Here is a 19,396-nt window from a genome sequence, read left to right on the forward strand (position 1 = left end):
GATGATTTTCTTCTTTTCAGGTTTGATTATTTATTGCTTGAAGAGTTTTTAATGGTTTTATTCTTTTTCATTCTTACTGTTTGGAGGTTTGTGTCAGAGGCCAGATTTAGGAGCATCAGTACAGCTGTTACAATAAAAGCAGTGACTCAGTCTGACAGACGTCCAGAGTCTCAATGAACTCGTCCATCAACAACATTTGATCAAACTAACAGATTCTAAAAGTAAAGATTTGTTTTTATTTGTTCACAAAATGGTTTCAGATGATGTTTTTCATCCATCTCAGTCTTTCTCATGAACTTTGTCTCCAAACCTCTCAGCCTGAGCTTCCCTCTGATCAACTCGTTCATAATCTCGTCCTTTCTGCTCTCAATGAAAATCTGAACATGTTCAGCTCGGCCTCCTGTCTTTGTGTCAGAGTCTCCAAAGCAAACATCACAGCAGCTCACTGCCATCTTTAAACCTTCCCTTTCACTCTTGCTGCTGTCCTTCTGTCACAAATCAGCCCTGATGAAGATGCTGTTTGATGATGTGTTTGTTTATCGGGATGGGCAATTTGAACCAGAAAACCAGCATCCATCTTTTAAGAACCGGGTGGATCTGCAGGACAGACAGATGAAGGATGGAGACGTTTCTTTGATTCTGAAGAATGTGACGATTAATGACACTGGAACATATGAGTGTCATGTTGTCCAGCGAGTGAGAGGACCTGTGACTCTAATCATCATCATCTACCTTCATGTTGATCCTCCAGGTGAGTGAGTAGAGTTGAGTGTGTGTGTGATCAGAGGTGAAGCTGCTTCCTGGTTGTTGATGTTTGTTTCTAAAGATGTTGTTGATGAGACTTTGTAGAAAGCAGCTGGTCTGAGTGATGTGATCAGAGTGCAGTAGATAATGTCTGACAGCAGTTTGAAGAGGAAATGGATTCTGTTCTGTTCTTCACTCATCACCTACCTGACAGCTGACACCTCACACCGGTTAATAAAACCATACTCATATGCATATGATGTCTAAATTGATTTATTCTTCTACCTCCATGCCACAGTTGCCAAATTCTTCACCCCAGTGAAGAGGTGATCGTTATCTCCTCATTTTAGTAAATTGAGCCGTTTGGTCTTTGTTCCCTTAAACATATCACAAAAAGGTTAATTTGAAAAAATCTAAATTGGCTGTGTGAAAGCGGCAATACATGAAAAACATTTGAGCTTACATTTGACAGTGTTTTCCTCTCCTGCTTCAACCGCCATCGTTATCAGAAAAAAATCTCCTGTATGGCCTGCAATGAATCCTGGGATATGGTAGGACACAAAGGATACACCCGACCATCCTTCAAATTCGGGGAAATGAAGGACGCATTTGTTGCCACATTTGGAGGCTCTTCGAATTTGGACAGCCTTCATCACGTCGCTGTGATGTCATTGCCTCCAACTATGGCATTTGAAGCATCCTTCTGTCACGGGGTGGAAATGGACAAGTTAATTAGGTTTTTATCTCGCATGAGTTGCTGTGTTTTATTATTGTTAATGTTTTAATATTGTATAGTGTTTTATTCTTGTTTTATTTCATGCTTTTATTGTATTTATTGTTGACTTGTCCTGGAGAGACTCCACCCCTCCCTGATTACTAACTGGGCACACCTGGGAGGTCACAGAGGCCCAATAAGAGGGCCTGGCCGGTCAGGAGAAGGGGAGCAGCAGCGGAGTAGATGGTGGCAGGCGGCGGCCACAGCCACAAGTGTGGCGCAGCGTTGGTGCGGGTTGGTCTACCAGTACGTGGTGAGGACATAGAACGGCCGGTGTGTGGAGAGGTAGTGAGAGCTGTGCTGCTTTTGGAATAGCTTGAGGCCAGAGGACACTGCGGTGGAGGATTAGTTGGCAGCGGGACCATAATACTGGCGTGCTGCTCCGATTGACTGGATTTTAATTCTGTGGCTGTACGCCACTGGACTTTTAGTGTGTTATGTTTTATTTGTTTTTATTGTGTGTTCTCCTTGGCCAGGGTTGTTTTAATTGCTTTTAAACTTTTAGACCCTTTTTGTATATATATCTTATATATATCCCTTCCCTTGGCTGCTCCACTGCTCCGTTTGTTTTTTAGAGGGTTTTCCTCCTCCCGGTAATCCACCTGATAATGTAATCCCCTGAATAGACTCTGTGCGCCTTAGCATATGATGAAGACCCTGGAGCGGCTGGTCCTGGCTCAGCTTCGGCGCCTTGTGAGCTCATCACTGGACCCACTTCAGTTTGCCTACCAGCCTGGCATTGGAGCGGATGATGCCATCATCCACCTCCTACATCGTTCCCTCGCTCACCTGGAGACCGCTGGGAGCACTGTGAGAATCATGTTCTTTGATTTCTCCAGTGCCTTTAACACCATTCTTCCCTCGATTCTGAAGGACAAGCTGGAGAACTCAGGAGTGGACCATCACCTCACTACCTGGATTTTGGACTACCTCACCGACCGACCACAGTATGTGAGGACTCAGGGCTGTGTGTCGGACACGGTCGTCTGCAGTACGGGGGCCCCACAGGGAACGGTTCTGGCTCCGTTCCTCTTCACCATCTACACTGCAGACTTCTCCCACAACTCCACCCAGTGCTTCCTGCAGAAGTTCTCTGATGACTCTGCAATAGTCGGCCTCATCACTGATGGGGACGACAAGGAGTACAGAGGACTGACTCAGGACTTTAGGGACTGGTGCCAGCTGAACTACCTCCAGATCAATGCCAGTAAAACCAAGGAGCTGGTGGTAGACTTCCGCAGAGCACAAACATCCTCCACTGCAACCACTGAACATCCAAGGTATGGACATTGAGGCTGTGGACAGCTACAGGTACCTTGGTGTTCATCTGAACAACAAACTGGACTGGACTCATAACTCAGACGCCCTCTACAGGAAAGGGCAGAGCAGGCTGTACCTGCTGCGGAGACTCAGGTCGTTTGGAGTGGAGGGCCCACCCTGAAGACCTTCTATGACTCTGTGGTGGCCTCAGCCATTTTTTATGGTGTGGTCTGCTGGGAGGCAGCATCTCTGCTGGGGACAGGAAGAGACTGAACAGGCTGATCCGAAGGGCCAGCTCTGTTCTGGGAGGCCCTCTGGACCCAGTGGAGGTGGTGAGTGACAGGAGAATGGCGGCTAAGCTGTCATCCCTGTTGGACAACATCTCCCACTCCATGCATGAGACTGTGACAGCACTGAGCAGCTCCTTCAGTGGGAGACTGCGGCACCCACGGTGTGGGACGGAGAGATTTCGCAGGTCTTTCCTCCCCACTGCTGTCAGACTCCACAATAAAGACTCCAACTGATCAAACACACACATCCACACATGTGCAATAAGACTGCTATATGTGCAATTCTTCTTCTGAAGAAGTTGTGTTTTTGTATTTTCCTACTCAGTTGTATATAGTATTTGTATTTCTATTTTATTCTATTGTATATATTATTCTATTCTATTTTATTCTATTGTACATAGTATTTTATTTTATTTTATTTTATTTTATTTTATTTTATTGCATTCCAGTGTTTTCTAATTTCTGCTACGTAACTTTGCACTTTTGCTGTAACAAAACAAATTTCCCACCTGTGGGACTAATAAAGGCCATCTTATCTTATCTTATCTTAGCATATGCTACTTCTGGTGGGGAAACTCCTGTACAGCGCTTCGTTTCCGGTGTGATATTCGCTCCTTGTTTACGGTCGGGTTTCCAAAACAAGTCAACCAAATGGCTGAATCAAATGGTGATTTGCATTTCTCAAGATGTCTTGGGCATTTACCGAATATATCAGATGATGTTCATTGACTTGTCGATAATTTCCCCCCTCGCCTCAGAGCAAAAGAGAGAAAGGATTCAAATTCTATATTTCTCAGTACAGTAATACAGCAGTCCCTCGTTTATCGCGGGTGTTATGTTCTAAAAATAACCAGCGATAGGTAAAATCCGCGAAGTAGCCAACTTTATTTTTTACAATTATTATAGATGTTTTAAGGCTGTAAAACCCCTCACTACACACTTTATACACTTTTCTCAGACAGGCATGAACATTTTCACACGTTTCTCTCGTTTAAACACTCTCAAAGTTGAAACCTTTGTAGAAAGTCCAGTAGCCTATTATAGAATGAAACCAAAGATCAAACCCTAGTTTCAGGTCCAGAACATGGGAATAGAGGAGCTTCGAGAGAATTCATCATCAATGAATTAATGAATCAGCGATCGATGTAGCGATTCTGTACTGTACAGACGAGACGGCACGGAGGAGATTGACAGTGGTCTGCAGCCGTTTAAGACGCAGAACGCAATGCGCTGTAAAAAAGGCAAAAAAAAAAAGCATGCAAAACTGCATTAAAGAAATCTGCGAAACAGCGCAGCCGCGAAAGGTGAACAGCGTTTGTAACAGTTGGTGAAATGTTAGTATTTGACCACTAGGCAGAGCTCTTGTAATGATAATGTAAATTAACGCATTTTATTTTGTATGTTTTATTTTTGTGTTGAGCATGTTAACATTTTCCTATTTGCGTACCGGATTGGTGTAAAGTTAATTTGATACATGGAAAATAACCGGTTAATTTTGTAAGTATAAGGTAAGGGCAGAGGTCACTTCCTGTTTTGAGTAGTAAGGTCAGAGAAGCTGCTTATGGTGACGGTCTAGCCGTGTGAATGTTAAAGAAGAAATAAGTCCTAAGTTCCAATACACCGGTTTGTCTACTTGCAGGCCAAAGTGGTATGTTTGTTTATATTTTGTGAATTTTATACTGCAATATGTTTTAATGCTGAAATATAATTTTCTTGTACATTTGTATTCACCAGTTCTACGGTGTACCTGTGTACGTTAAAGAAGCACAGTAAACATCAGTGAAGAAGAACTCTCGTGTCTCTCGTGTCTCAAGCCGGCATAGCGTTATAGCGAGGGACCACTACAATTTTAAAGGTAAGTCACAACATAGCCTTCGTAAATACTAATGTATAGAAACCCTTACCAGCAATCATTCATTTATTTCTCCAAAAGTTGATTCTGTTCATCTGGATGTAGCGTTTTGAGGGAGAAACGTTTCATCACTCATCCAAGTGAATTCTTCAGTCTCTGACTGCAGGTCAGCTGAACGAAACGTTTCTCCCACAAAACGCTACGTCCAGATGAACAGAATCAACTTTTGGAGATTTACTTTCCTGGATGATTGAGAATGCATCAAGACATTCATTTATTTATTTTTTTGTGGCTTTTTTTTCACGGTTTGTTAACATGCTGTGTAGGTGTGTACTTGACTAGCTGATATTGACATAATGGGGGAAATATCTGGTTTGACTATTCTTCACCTGTAGTTTGAATGTTGAACATTTGCCTGTTTAAATCACAAGACCAGTCACTATACAGAGATGTGCTTCTGAATGTGGACGATGTGTCTTCTGATTCTGTAATGCAGTTCTGCTTGTGTTGAGTGATGTAAACAACCGATCGATCTAAACTCTTCAAACGTCAAAATTGATCATTAGATTTTTTTATGACACAACAGTGGTGAGTGTTCCCACCTTCTGCTCTTTGTAACTTAATGCGATCTTTCCGTTTTCGTGTTTTAGACATGATTTTGGAGAATATCTTCGCAGTAGCGATTGACCGCAAAGAAAAGGTACTGGAAATGTACAACCCTGCATCCGGTCTCAAACCAGGAAGTTAGCATTTTGTCGGAGAAGGGTCTGGCTGCAGCCACTGGGGAGCGCCATATTGCGACCTCCACAGTAACCGGAAACATGTGATCTCCAAAGTAGCTGGAAACATGTGACCTCCACAGTAGGCGGAAATACATTCCCTGCATGGATAGAGTGGAAAACCTTGCAAACGTATCTTAAATGTTGTGAAAGAGTCTTCCATATATAAATTTGCTGTTAGTAATTTGATAATTCTAGGAATCATCTAGTTTGCTTACTCTGATTATGTTGGCACTTTGTTAGCGTTACAACAACGGTCATTTTTAAATTTTGGGGTTTTTTTTTTTTTTTATTGTGCTTCATGGGAGAGAAACACACAGATATGTCTGTTTACTGGCCCTGGGTTAAGTAAGAGAGCTGGATTAAGGCCTTCTGTGGGCGACATGACAAAAAATACACATTTTGCATCAACATTGTAAAGTTCGTCACAAAGAGCTTTATATATTTATAAATACTGCTATTCTGTTCTGCTTTTTTATTGCCCAGATTTTAGTTAGCCTCTGTTAAATTGTCTGTTATATGTCAATACCAATAGATATGTATGTCACAAATAAAAGAATCTGGTAAATTATGTTGTTTTTTTTAAAAGAATTTTCTCCCCAAATCTATTACATGCTAAGTGTAATGTGTTGTTTCTGCTAAAACCTGAACTCAAATGTGTATATGATTTATCTGTTTTTCTCTCTGTTTTAGATGCACATATAAATTTGGAATTCTGCCTCCAAGCCAGAATTGCAGGAATGCACCACGTGTTGCCGAAGACTCTTTCACTGCCCTCTGTGCCCCACTTTCAGCCCTACTGTCAGGGCAAAGATTGACGAGCATATACAGTGGCTTGCAAAAGTATTCGGCCCCCTTGAACTTTTCCACATTTTGTCACATTACAGCCACAAACATGAATCAATTTTATTGGAATTCCATGTGAAAGACCAATACAAAGTGGTGTACACGTGAGAAGTGGAACGAAAATCATACATGATTCCAAACATTTTTTACAAATAAATAACTGCAGAGTGGGGTGTGTGTAATTATTCAGCCCCCTTTGGTCTGAGTGCAGTCAGTTGCCCATAGACATTGCCTGATGAGTGCTAATGACTAATTAGAGTGCACCTGTGTGTAATCTAATGTCAGTACAAATACAGCTGCTCTGTGACGGCCTCAGAGGTTGTCTAAGAGAATATTGGGAGCAACAACACCATGAAGTCCAAAGAACACACCAGATAGGTCAGGGATAAAGTTATTGAGAAATTTAAAGCAGGCTTAGGCTACAAAAAGATTTCCCAAGCCTTGAACATCCCACGGAGCACTGTTCAAGCGATCATTCAGAAATGGAAGGAGTATGGCACAACTGTAAACCTACCAAGACAAGGCCGTCCACCTAAACTCACAGGCCAAACAAGGAGAGCGCCGATCAGAAATGCAGCCAAGAGGCCCATGGTGACTCTGGACGAGCTGCAGAGATCAGAGAGGTGGTGGCAGCATGATGCTCTGGGGGTGCTTCTCTTCAGCAGGGACAGGGAAGCTGGTCAGAGTTGATGGGAAGATGGATGGAGCCAAATACAGGGCAATCTTGGAAGAAAACCTCTTGGAGTCTGCAAAAGACTTGAGACTGGGGCGCAGGTTCACCTTCCAGCAGGACAACGACCCTAAACATAAAGCCAGGGCAACAATGGAATGGTTTAAAACAAAACATATCCACGTGTTAGAATGGCCCAGTCAAAGTCCAGATCTAAATCCAATCGAGAATCTGTGGCAAGATCTGAAAACTGCTGCTCACAAACACTGTCCATCTAATCTGACTGAGCTGGAGCTGTTTTGTAAAGAAGAATGGGCAAGAATTTCAGTCTGTAGTTGTGCAAAGCTGGTAGAGACATACCCTAAAAGACTGGCAGCTGGAATTGCAGCAAAAGGTGGTTCTACAAAGTATTGACTCAGGGGGCTGAATAATTATGCACGCCCCACTTTTCAGTTATTTATTTGTAAAAAATGTTTGGAATCATGTATGATTTTCGTTCCACTTCTCACGTGTACACCACTTTGTATTGGTCTTTCATGTGGAATTCCAATAAAATTGATTCATGTTTGTGGCTGACAAAATGTGGAAAAGTTCAAGGGGGCCGAATACTTTTGCAAGCCACTGTAAATGGACACATTAAAAATGCTTTGCCTTCAAAGGTATGTTGGTATTAAATATACCTCATAGTTAAAGTTATAAATATGCACTTCTTTTCAGCACTTGTGCAGTGTCTTTGTTGACTTAAAAGTTGCTATTCACATTGTACAGTTCAGTGCATTCATCAGCAAGAGAAAAAAGTGTTTTTATTAAATATGAATTTATTTCCTGTTCACCACATTTCTTGACAGCTCTTGCGATCCGTACCATTTTGATTTCATTATTGAGGATGGCTTGGATGTTTTTTTTAACATCTGCAATCTGATTGTTAGATAAACTGATTGCATTCTATACAACTACATTTAAATTACATATGTGGGTTTTTTTTCTCTCTTACAGACAAAATGATATGCTGGTGCAGGCTGCCATGTAGGACGGCAGGACACTTTCACTGCCCTGTCTGTAACATGACAATCATACGGCGTGGGGATATGGCAAGGCATTTATTGTCATGTCAGCATTCTTCAATGCCAAGTCAGCCACCAATATCAGGACTGATCCCCACTGAACTCTCTGTTGAGCCCCGTCTCCCTCTCGTTGTCTTGTCTCCAGCATCTAAACCATTTTCTGAATCTTCAGTAGAACATTCATGTGTTCTACCCTCTGTGCTAAATGAAACTGCGGCTTATGGAAAGTCCATGGAAATGAAACGCCCTCATTGTGGTCTTAGTCTACTTACAAAAAAAAACTTCAAGGCTCACATGATGAAAAGGCATTCAAACAGATCAATAGATGTTTGCCTGGCCTGTCATCTGCAGTGTTTTTGTGTAGAGGGACTTCTTCTTCTTTGTTTTTCAGTTTGCAGGGGACATGGAGATCTTTTTAAAAGCATGTGCTGATGAGCAGGGACTATGGGTCAATGCGATGTTTGACATTTAATGGACAGATGAAGGCACTGGCTGTTTGTTTGGTTTTTTTATGTGTTGTTGGGTTGTTTTTTTTTTCCAGTGTACAGAATTCCAATTAAACTTATTGCAAAATGTCCATACTTATAGTAAAAAATTACAGTGTAAATGTAACAGCATTGTTTATACTTGTAACTTCAAAAAGAAAAAGCTTACAGTTGCTATTAACATTAATGTATTACCCTGTAATCAATAATATTTTTATATATTTTAGGCATTAACCCTCTGGGCTCTGTGCTGGCCATATGTGGCCACTTCACTTCTTTTTTTTATTTGACCATTTTTGCTGTGTTAATGCAAATGGAATGAAAAAGTGTAGCTTTTTTTCAGCTTTTGGCCACTTAAAACCCATTATTATGACATTTTTAAATTCCTTGTTATTGACAGTGCTAAATCATGCAATGTAGGTAAAATTGCTTTCATTCTAAACTCAACACATAAAAATTATGGTTGTTGTTTTTTTTGTTTTTTTTTACCAAATTACATCATTTACCCATTTTTGGCCAAACAACCAATTTCATGTAATATTTTTCAAAATTAGTTTCAAATAGTGGCGTTTGATGGCTTACTACACTGCAATGGACCAAAAGAATGACACAGGTTTGATCTTAAGGATCTAATAGTTGTGTGTTTGTGCATGACATTGCAATGCAAATATGTATTTGCAAGATAGACTGGAATAAATTATGACGCATCAAATATTACACAGGCTGCAGTGAATCTCTGTTGATACAGGCTATTGAGCTTTCAGTTTCCCAGTCAAACTTAGCTTTGAAGCACATGCTAAAAACACTTTTACTCTTTTAGATTTCATAACAAGATACCATAGCCAAAATATTAACTGCAAATATTAAAGCTGCAGCACATGCAGCAACAAACTGTTAGGAAATGTGTCCTGGAGTTTAAGCAGGTGCAGAAAGTGCTGCTGCTGTAAGTAAGCCTAACAGCTTCCAGATCACTTATTTTTTAAACACTCTTAAAGTTCAAACCTTCGTAGAAACATAAGTCCAGTATTATAGAATGAAACCAAGTGCAGGTGTGCCTTGTGCCTTGTGCCAAAGACACACCTGCACTTCAGAGTTACACTGCTAGCGATCAAAGATTTATGTAAATTCGACACGCTAAACGCATTCTGTAGTGTACAGCAGCAGTCCCCAGCCTTTTTGATTGATTGACTGATTGATTGAATCTTTATTTTGAACATGTTGAAAAAGTACAACAACATAGAATTAAAAGAGACACATAAAGAAAACAAAACAAAAGGAAAACGAGCAACCACAACTACAAATAACTTTCATGTTCAAAAAGGAGCAGGAAGTGCTTTGGTAGATCTCGGGTTTATAATAGCAGCAACATTAAAGAGACTGGGACAGCTCTGTCTTAACGTGGCGACTCCGTTTATGGCCAAGCTGCAACAACAAACACACACGACACAACCACCAGAGGGTGCTGCATGAACCATTGAATTAGTCCTTACTATAACATCCCCCCTTCTGAGTACATTATAAACTATAATGTTTTCTGTATTAATCCACTTTTATGTCAATACTGAAATCACTGCAACTTAACTTGTAGCTGGATACTCCAAGGCTGTTACATTAAGTCAAATCTGTAACAAACATTTATTGCCTTTATTTGTAACTATTATTTTATTTAACTGTGTGAACTTATTCTAACTATGAAGGTAGGGTAGACAACCCAGTCCTTCAACTGAGTGAGGGGATTATTCTGCCCCGGGCTGGTCACTCAGGTGCTCGAGAGTACCTTCTGCCTAAATCAAAGTCCTTAAGGTACCTCGGTGGGTTTCTGTCTCTTGTAGGATATCTTCTTTCAGTAGTCTGGTTACTTGGTGGTATATGAGACTGCTGAACCTGGTTCGAAACAGGGCTGCTGCTGTTCTCTGGCAGGACAGGGATTTGTTGTTCAGTTGGTTCAGTCTTGGTCCCTTTTAGTGTGATGAGATGGCCCCTGTTTTGACGTAGAAGCCCCCTCGGGGTCTCAACAAAGTAAGACTGTGGTGTATCTGCTCTGCCTGATATAGTCCCATTTGTTTTCATGTCCGTGATCCGAACTTGATCTCCTGGGTGTAGTCCAGTCAGGTCTTGTGCTCTGTGTCTGTTGTTGAACCATTTCCACTGTTTTTCTCTCTCTTCTTCTCTCTCTCTCAGTTTAGTGATGTTTGTCCAGGCTGGGTTGAGGCAGGATGGAAGTATGGGAACTGTGGTACGAAGTTTCCTCCCCATCAGAAGCTCTGCAGGGCTATGTCCATTGGCAAGTGGTGTGGCGCGATATGCCATGAGAGCGAGATATGGGTCTCCTTCTTTCTGTAGAAGGCTCTTTACTGTTCTCACTGCTCTTTCAGCCTCACCATTGCTCTGAGGGAATCTCGGGCTGGAAGTGGTGTGGGCAAAGCCCCACTCTGAAGCAAACTTTTGGAAGTGTTCTGAGGAGAATTGTGGGCCGTTATCTGACCTTAACTCTGTTGGTATGCCGTGGCGTGCGAATATGGACTTTAAGTGGCCAATCACTGCTGCTGATGTGGTAGAGGACAGCTTAGCTATTTCTATGTACCGTGAGAAATAGTCCACTACAACCAAATACTGGCTGTTACTCCACTCAAAAAGATCAGTACCAACTAACTCCCACGGCCGTGTAGGAAACTCAGTTGGCATGAGTGTTTCTCTGGGTAGCTGTCTCACCTTTGCACATGTCTCACATTCCGCTACCAGCTGTTGTAGTTGAGAGCTCAGTCCTGGCCACCATACCGACTGCTTGGCTCGCTCCCTGGACTTTACAATGCCCTGGTGACCTGTGTGCAGTCGTGTCAAAACATCTTTTTGTAATATCTTTGGAATAAGATATACCTTTTAGGAGAAGTTCATTTTCAACAGTCAGGTCCCCTGCATGCTGGTGGTATGGGAAACATGGACCTGGTATTTTGAGTTTGTCCGGCCAGCCGTTCTTGCAGTAGAGTTTGATTTGTTTTAGTGTTTCGTCTTTCTCTTGCTGCTCTCTTATTTGTTGTATTCTCTCCTCTGTTGCAGGAAGGCCTGAAATCACCTGATGTGCATACAGGTCTATTTCGGCACTTAATGTCTCATCACAAACCATCCTTTCTGGTGCTCTGGACAGCACGTCTGCAGTTGCTATGTGTTTGCCCGGGACATGTGAGATGGAGAAAGAGTATCTCATTAATCTCATTCTCAGTCTTTGTACTCGTGGTGGCAGTTCGTCTAAGTTCTTGGAGCCCAAAAGTGGTACTAAAGGCTTGTGATCTGTCTCAACATGAAACTCAATGCCTATAAGAAAATCAGAGAATCGCTCGCATGCCCAGGTTATGGCTAACGCTTCCTTCTCTATTTGAGCATACCTTTGTTCTGTGGGGGTTAATGCTCTTGAAGCGAAGGCCACTGGCTTGGTTGTGTCATCCTCTTGTTTCTGAAGTAGCACCGCCCCCAGTCCATAGGAGGATGCATCAGCTGATACTGTTGTTTGTGCTTTGGGGTTGTAGAGTGCCAAGTTTGGTGGTTTACTCAGTTCTGACTTAATGTTGTTAAACGCTGTTTGTTGAGCCTCACTCCAAAACCACATGTTTTTGGTACTGAGTAGTTCTCTCAATGGCTGTGTTTTCTCTGCTAAGTGGGGAAGGTACTTGCCTAGATGATTAACCATTCCCAGGAATCGTCTCACTCCACCCACATCGGTGGGTGCCTCCATGTTGCTGACCCCTTTCACGTTTTCTGGGTCTGCTTTGACGCCTGTAGTGTCAATGATCTGTCCGAGGAACTTGATTGAGGTCTTTGCAAACTCACATTTCTCACTTTTCAATGTCACCCCTGCTTTTGTGAGCCGTTCAAGGACTGCGACCAGTCTCTTGTCGTGCTGGGCCTGTGTGTCAGCATAAACCAGAATGTCATCCATTTGGCAGACAACTCCGTCCAGCCCCTCCAAAAGCTGAGACATTCGTTTTTGAAAATGCTCAGGGGCTGAGGATATGCCGAAACAGAGTCTATTGAAACAGTACCTTCCAAATGGTGTGATAAAGGTTGTGAGAAGAGCTGACTGCTTGGACAAAGGTATTTGCCAAAATCCGGAGTTAGCATCGAGTTTTGAGAACAACTTTGCGCCCTCTAGCTGTCCTAGGGTGTGCTCAACTGATGGCAACATGTGTCTTTCTCTTTTCACAGAATTGTTCAGTTTGGTCAAGTCCACGCACACACGCACTTCATCTCTGTTTGGTTTGGGTACTGGAACCATTCCTGCACACCAGTCAGTAGGTTGCTCTCTCTGGAGATTACCCCCAACTCTTCCATACGAGCAAGCCAGCAGTCCACATTGTTAACTTTTATTTTAGTCAACCACGCATCCTCAGTTCTCTCTGAGGCTACTGTTCCCAAAAATGCTACCTCCCTTTCTTCACTGTCACCACTTGCTGCATGTATTTCTCCCACTGCCCCAGACCTGCACACTCTTGCATAGTGACCTTTCTTTTTACACTGATTGCAGAGTACCTCTTTGGCTGGGCACAGGTTCTTGCTGTGAAAGGGTGTCTTTCCACATCGGTTGCATTGACTTTTCACATTCCTCTCTGTGTTTTGTGGCACAGTCTTTCTTGGTTTGAAGTGTTTTACTTTTGCTTTAATGACGTCCACATTACAAGGGTTTTCCTGCTTGAAGTTGTTTTTAAGAAGATCCTGTTGCTTCTTAACAAGCTCACTTTGGCGAATCCGTATCACTGCTTTTTCTAACGTGAGCTCTGCGTCCATTTCCAGTTGCTCCGACAGCCTCTTGTCTCTTATTCCGACAACGAGTCTGTCTCTTATCATTTCACTGTGCAGCGCCCCGTAGCCACAATGCTCAGCCAAGGCATATAGGGATGTAATAAACCCATCTGCAGTCTCTCCTGCTTCTTGCTGCCATTGGTTGAACTTTGCACATTCAAAGATAACATTTCTTCTGACTACAAAGTGTGCCTCAAGTTTGTCTTTGAGAGTGTGGTACTCACTCGCCTCCTCTTCGGTCAGGTTCAACGAAGTGATCACGTCTTCAGCTTCATCGCCCATTGTATATATCAGAGTGTTAATCTGGTTTTCGTCCGATTGTAGCTCGAGTCCGGATGCTATCCTGAACCTCTCAAAGCGTCGGATCCACTTCGGCCACTCTTCTGGCTTTGAAAAGTCGAACTTCGGCGGCGGTGATACTTGGAAGGCTGCCGGCGCGGCTGCCATGCTGCTAGTCGCGAGATGCTAGTTAGCGTTTGCTAATTTGTTAGCTTAGCTCTTACTGTGGCTGTTAATGCAAACTTGCAGGGCGAGTTCTCTCCGGTGAGAAAGCTTTCATTTTCGTGACGTTCTTCTTCCCTCCAGAGTACTTCTGACACCATGTTTTGGTAGATCTCGGGTTTATAATAGCAGCAACATTAACGAGACTGGGACAGCTCTGTCTTAACGTGGCGACTCCGTTTATTGCCAAGCTGCAACAACAAACACACACGACACAACCACCAGAGGGTGCTGCATGAACCACTGAATTAGTCCTTACCATAACAGGAAGAAGCATAAGCTTATTTAATCCCACCCTTTTTCCACTATCTAGTACGGAGCCCCTCTGATTAGGGATGCAACGATACCAATTTTTTCAAACCGATCCGATACCGATACTCGGATCTGAGTACTTGCCGATACCGAGTACAAAAACCGATACTTCTGCCACACACAAGTTAAACTTAACCGGTAGTAAAGAAACAACCCCACACAACTCTTTAACCCAAACGAAACGTTTACTGAACGTAAGGGCAGAGACAAATACTGTACAACACATCCCTTTTTTAAACTCAAATGATATTCCAATTCCTTAACCAAATGAAATACACTGTATAAATGAAATAATTCCCTTTCAAATTATATTAAACAACCCAACTTATGTTATCACCTTTTGGTAAGTGACTCACTAATATACACTCCAAAACACGTTATATAACTCCACTAAACATACAATATTCACACATGGGCCCCACACACACACATTCACACTTGTTGCAGGCCTGTTTGCTGCTCACGCCGGACGATGGAGAAAAATCCTCTTCTCCCAGTAAGAGCACAAAAGTCTGACTTACAGTTCCGTTGCTCGGTGAGGTCGCCGTTCACCAGTCCCACACTAAATCCACTCCCTGCGGACCCGATGCTGTCTCTGCTACAGCGCGTTAGTCAGTCACTGTCCAGCTCTCCGACAGTCCATAGCAGCTGCCTCCGTGGCGCAGCCAAGCAGTCCGGGCTAGCCTTTAGCCTCGGCGGTCATGGCTGGAAACACAGTTTTCCACGGACGGTGGTGCGACCGTTGAAACAAAAAGTCACTTCACCCACACTCTGTTGTGAAGCTCTCACACAGTTAGCTTTCTAGTCACACACTCTTTTGTGCAAGTTAACCTCAGTAAAACTAGCCGAGTCTCTCACTTTGGTTCAGCTAACCTCGTGCATCTCTCCATGCCGTTCTCTTCTGTGAACTGTGAACACCTTATGTGGCGTTCAAGTCCATGGGAATTATGAGTATCTACTACCAAATTCCCATCCGGGCTACATTAGTATCGGTTCATGGTATCGGTTGACTTTTACGAGTGCAGTGCGCACACATTTTACAGTATCGGCACCGATACCAGATACCAGTATCGGGATCGGTGCATCCCTACCTCTGATGACATGGTCCAAAAAATAAATAAATTGTGGCCACAAAATACTACTTCGTGCCCTCGAAATAGTATAATGTGCCCACGAAATACTTATTTGCGGCCACGAAATACTATTTCGAGGGCACGAAATAGGTATAACGTCTTGCATGCGAAATGCTAATTTGTGGGCACGAATTGGGTATAACGTGGTAACGATTACGCGCATTTGTGGCAACGAAATGGATAACGTGCGCACATCATATTGATACAATTCCTGGACAGCTGTGTAGAGACATAAGCATAAGAGTAGGATAACCTATACACCATGGACAGAGACAGTATGATTGAGTTTTATTTTAGGCCGGGAATGAGCTACAAATGCATTTTGAAAAGCCTGGCAATGCAAGGAACCATTATTACGGAGAGACATTTAAACAGGATATTGAGAGCCCAGTTGCTTTACAGACGTAAGTGCGACCTGGACACCGGGATAGATTTTATTGTCAACCAACTGCAAGGGCCTGGGAAAGATCACGATTATCGGTCAAGTGTTTCGTGCCCACAAATTAGCATTTCGTGCGCACGTTATACCTATTTCGTGCCCTCGAAATAGTATTTCCTGGGCACAAATAAGTATTTCGTGGGCACGTTATACCCATTTCGTGCCCACAAAGTAGTATTTTGTGGCCATAATTTATTTATTTTTTGGACCATGTCATCAGAGGGGCTCCGTAATCTAGTAATTAATAGACTACAGAAATACCTCCTTGCAATTACATTATGTCATGTGTATTTTTTTATTATTAATTTTTTTTATATATACATACATATATGTTTCTATACGTATATACACATACACACATACACATTTTCACTAACCCCAGTAACACCTCAAAGGATACACAACCTACAGATATATATATACCCATACCAACATACCCGTGCACCCGCACACACATGAAAATACTGGACAAGAACACCCTATCAAATCTCTTCCTCCTCCCTGTACCCTGTAAAAACCATATCCTTAAACCGCTTTTTAAACTGTGCCATGCTCGGACATTGCTTCATATCTTTACTTAGTCCACAGCTTCACTCCACACACAGAGATGCAAAAACTTTTTAATGTTGTACGGATACAAGGATATTTTAAATTTAATTCCCCCCTCAAATTGTATCCCCGTTCCCTTTTAGAAAACAGTTTTAGAATATTGTCAGTTAGCAGGTTATTCATTGCTTTATACATAATTTGTGCAGTGAGAAAATGAACCAGATCTGTGAATTTTAGAATTTTTGATTTTAAGAATAGTGGATTTGTATGATCTCTGTAACCGGTTTTATGGATTATCCTTATGGCCCTTTTTTGTAATAGAAAGATTTTTGCACCACGGACCAGTTTAATGTCTGACAATATTTTCACGGACCGGCCTTTAAGGTGTCGCGGATAAATACAACAAAATAAAATGATACAGACAAAGACAACAACTGCGGTATTTTGTAAATATAATAATAAACGCGAATTCACTGTGTAATTGTGTAACTTTATTAGCAGCGTTCTCCTAAAATGCGCCAACAGCGAGTAACATCCTCCTCTCTGCTTCTTAATGCTCTCTGGTCGCTATGGTAACGTGTAAATAGTTCTTTCAGAATAAGACACAGAACTACAACACGGGAAAAGACCCAGGGAAACCGACTTAACGATAAAAACCCTGAAAACCATACATTTCACACAGGGCTGGACTGGGACAAAAAAATCGGCCCGGGCATTTTGACTAGAGACCGGCCCACCAGGTATTATAGGAAAAACCATAAATCCTTTGAATGAAAACAAACGCTGTTGTCACAGTAATGTACACTGTCTTGTTGGTATATATGTATCAATCTAATAAACTTTAACCTTCACCATCCTCCCTAAGCTGGTATTCTAAACAGTACCCGAAAGTAGACTGCTTGGTCGAGTTAACCTCCTGAACTATCTACAACACATGGTGAAAACCTGAAATTAAGACAGAGAAGACTAGAGGTGAGACATGATCATTACTGATTACTGATGACAGATTTAGATATATTTTCATAAACCATTCATTTGCCACATCAATAAACAGCATGGCAGGGCAAAAATATTTTTTCTAACATGGCAACCTTTAAAAAGTGAGAGGAGATAGAAAGACAGATGAGAAAGAATAAAACTTAATTGACTTTTTGATGGCATTTTACACACAGTACTGGTACAGAATCTAGAAAACCTCCAAAAGTTGAATCTGTTCATCTGGACGTAGCGTTTTGTGGGAGAAACGTTTCGTCACTCATCCAAGTGACATCTTCAGTCTCAGCTGACTGCAGGTTTCCCCAAACCTTATAAACAGTACATTTGCATAATGACTGAAACCAGCCCACTGAAGGAACAATGGGCTGTGAGGTCAGTTCCTTAATCAACTCTCGCGGCCCGGTACCAAACGACTCACGGACCGGTACCGGTATCAGTCCGTGGCCCGGGTGCTGGGGGCCGCTGCTGTACAGGAGACACAGCACTAGGTTGATTGGCAATCGTCTACAGCAATCAGAACGCAGAGCACAATGTAACGCATGGACACTTTTGGCCACGAACAAGCTGAAGGGATGGTGATTTTTTTTTTTAACAAACCCAGAGGGTTAAAAAACACTTAGAACCATGTTTATTTCTCAGCAGCACCAATAGCAACAAAACGCAATTTAGTTTTCACTGTCAAAGTCGATTTACCTGAAGTCACATGTTTCCGGTTACTGTGGAGGCCGCAATATGGCGTTCCCCAGTGGCTGCAGCCAGATGCTCTTGTTTCCTCGTGCACAGGGTCTACTTGGACACGGCCCATGTTAGTGTTTAAAGTCCAACATCTCCCTCTAGTGGTCATATATAAACCATGTGTGAGGATGGTGTGAATGTAAAATGTGAATCATAGTGTTCCAGTCAGTCATCAGTGTGTCTCTGCACAGCTGTAATTAAAATGTGTTCAGAGGGCCTCGGTGTCTGAATGGTTCCAGTTCAGCTCCATAACAGCAGCGTCCCTGGTTTGATTCCTGTGTTTCAGCTCATATCTGCCTCTCTCACTGAGGGGACGTAACTACATGGACATGGATTTGTTCATCAACCAAACTACAGATCACTGAGAGCAGAGGAGATTTGATTTTCTGTAATTTTTCCTTTTCATCTTTGTGAACTGATAAATGTCTAAGGCATGTCACTGTTTTAAAAGTTATATATTTAAATAGTTTTATCACTTGTATTTTTACGTTTAGGCCCCACCACTGTGTTTGAACCAATAGAAAGCTGGTGCTCAGAGGAAGAGGGCGGGCTTTACTTGGTGTCAGTGAGAGAAATGAAAAAAAGCTCAAATGAGTGAGAAGGACGATGAAGGAAACATCTGTGCTGTGTCTGCTCTGTAAGTAGAATCTCTGTGTTTGTTTGAATTCTTGTACTTTGACTGTCTGCTCTCCTGATAACTGATGATGGAGGAGAAGACATGAAAAACAAATCAGGCTGAATTCAAGTTCAAACACCACGAGGACCAACTGCAGGTCTGAACTGACTCTTTATCTTTGCTCAGGAGTCGAGGAAACACAGCAGGCAGTGAAAAGCTCAAATCATTCACTCATTATATCAACACAGCTGCACAGTGGACACATGAATTTACTGTGGTTTTTAGGAGTAGTGGATATTTTGCATTAAATAAACAGCGTAGTCAGTGCACATGTTTATGATCACAACAATTACATTCAGTGCTGTTTTTGACATAAAAAATTTAATAAATTAATCAAATTGAAGTACAGGAGCAAGAAGAGTACAAACTCTATGAATATACATATGAGATATTCATGTTTTACTAATACATGCTTTTGAGTGTTTTCTTGTCCAAATTTTATTGAAACGTGTTGCACCAAACATAAAATGAGCAGATATATCAGAGCGATGAGTTC

General features: G+C 42.2%; 1 protein-coding gene and 2 long non-coding RNA genes across 4 annotated transcripts in view; 2 read left to right on the forward strand and 1 right to left on the reverse strand.

Moving 5' to 3' along the window:
• Nucleotides 1-19,396, reverse strand: part of LOC116335110 (neural cell adhesion molecule 2-like) — a 660,945-nt gene that overhangs the window by 240,389 nt on the left and 401,160 nt on the right. The window lies entirely within an intron of this gene.
• LOC120438356 lies at nt 4,537-6,563 on the forward strand. Of its 2 annotated transcripts, XR_005611834.1 has the most exons (4): nt 4,537-4,717; nt 4,804-4,924; nt 5,572-5,782; nt 6,394-6,563. It is a non-coding gene; the product is annotated as an uncharacterized LOC120438356 (long non-coding RNA). The 2 variants fall into 2 exon arrangements; XR_005611835.1 differs by lacking the exon at nt 5,572-5,782 and having other exon boundaries at nt 4,539-4,717.
• On the forward strand, nt 7,815-9,482 carry LOC120438375. Its single transcript, XR_005611853.1, has 2 exons — nt 7,815-7,875; nt 8,213-9,482. It is a non-coding gene; the product is annotated as an uncharacterized LOC120438375 (long non-coding RNA).

Source organism: Oreochromis aureus, linkage group 3 (genome assembly GCF_013358895.1).
Source record: "Oreochromis aureus strain Israel breed Guangdong linkage group 3, ZZ_aureus, whole genome shotgun sequence".
Lineage (NCBI taxonomy): Eukaryota > Metazoa > Chordata > Actinopteri > Cichliformes > Cichlidae > Oreochromis > Oreochromis aureus.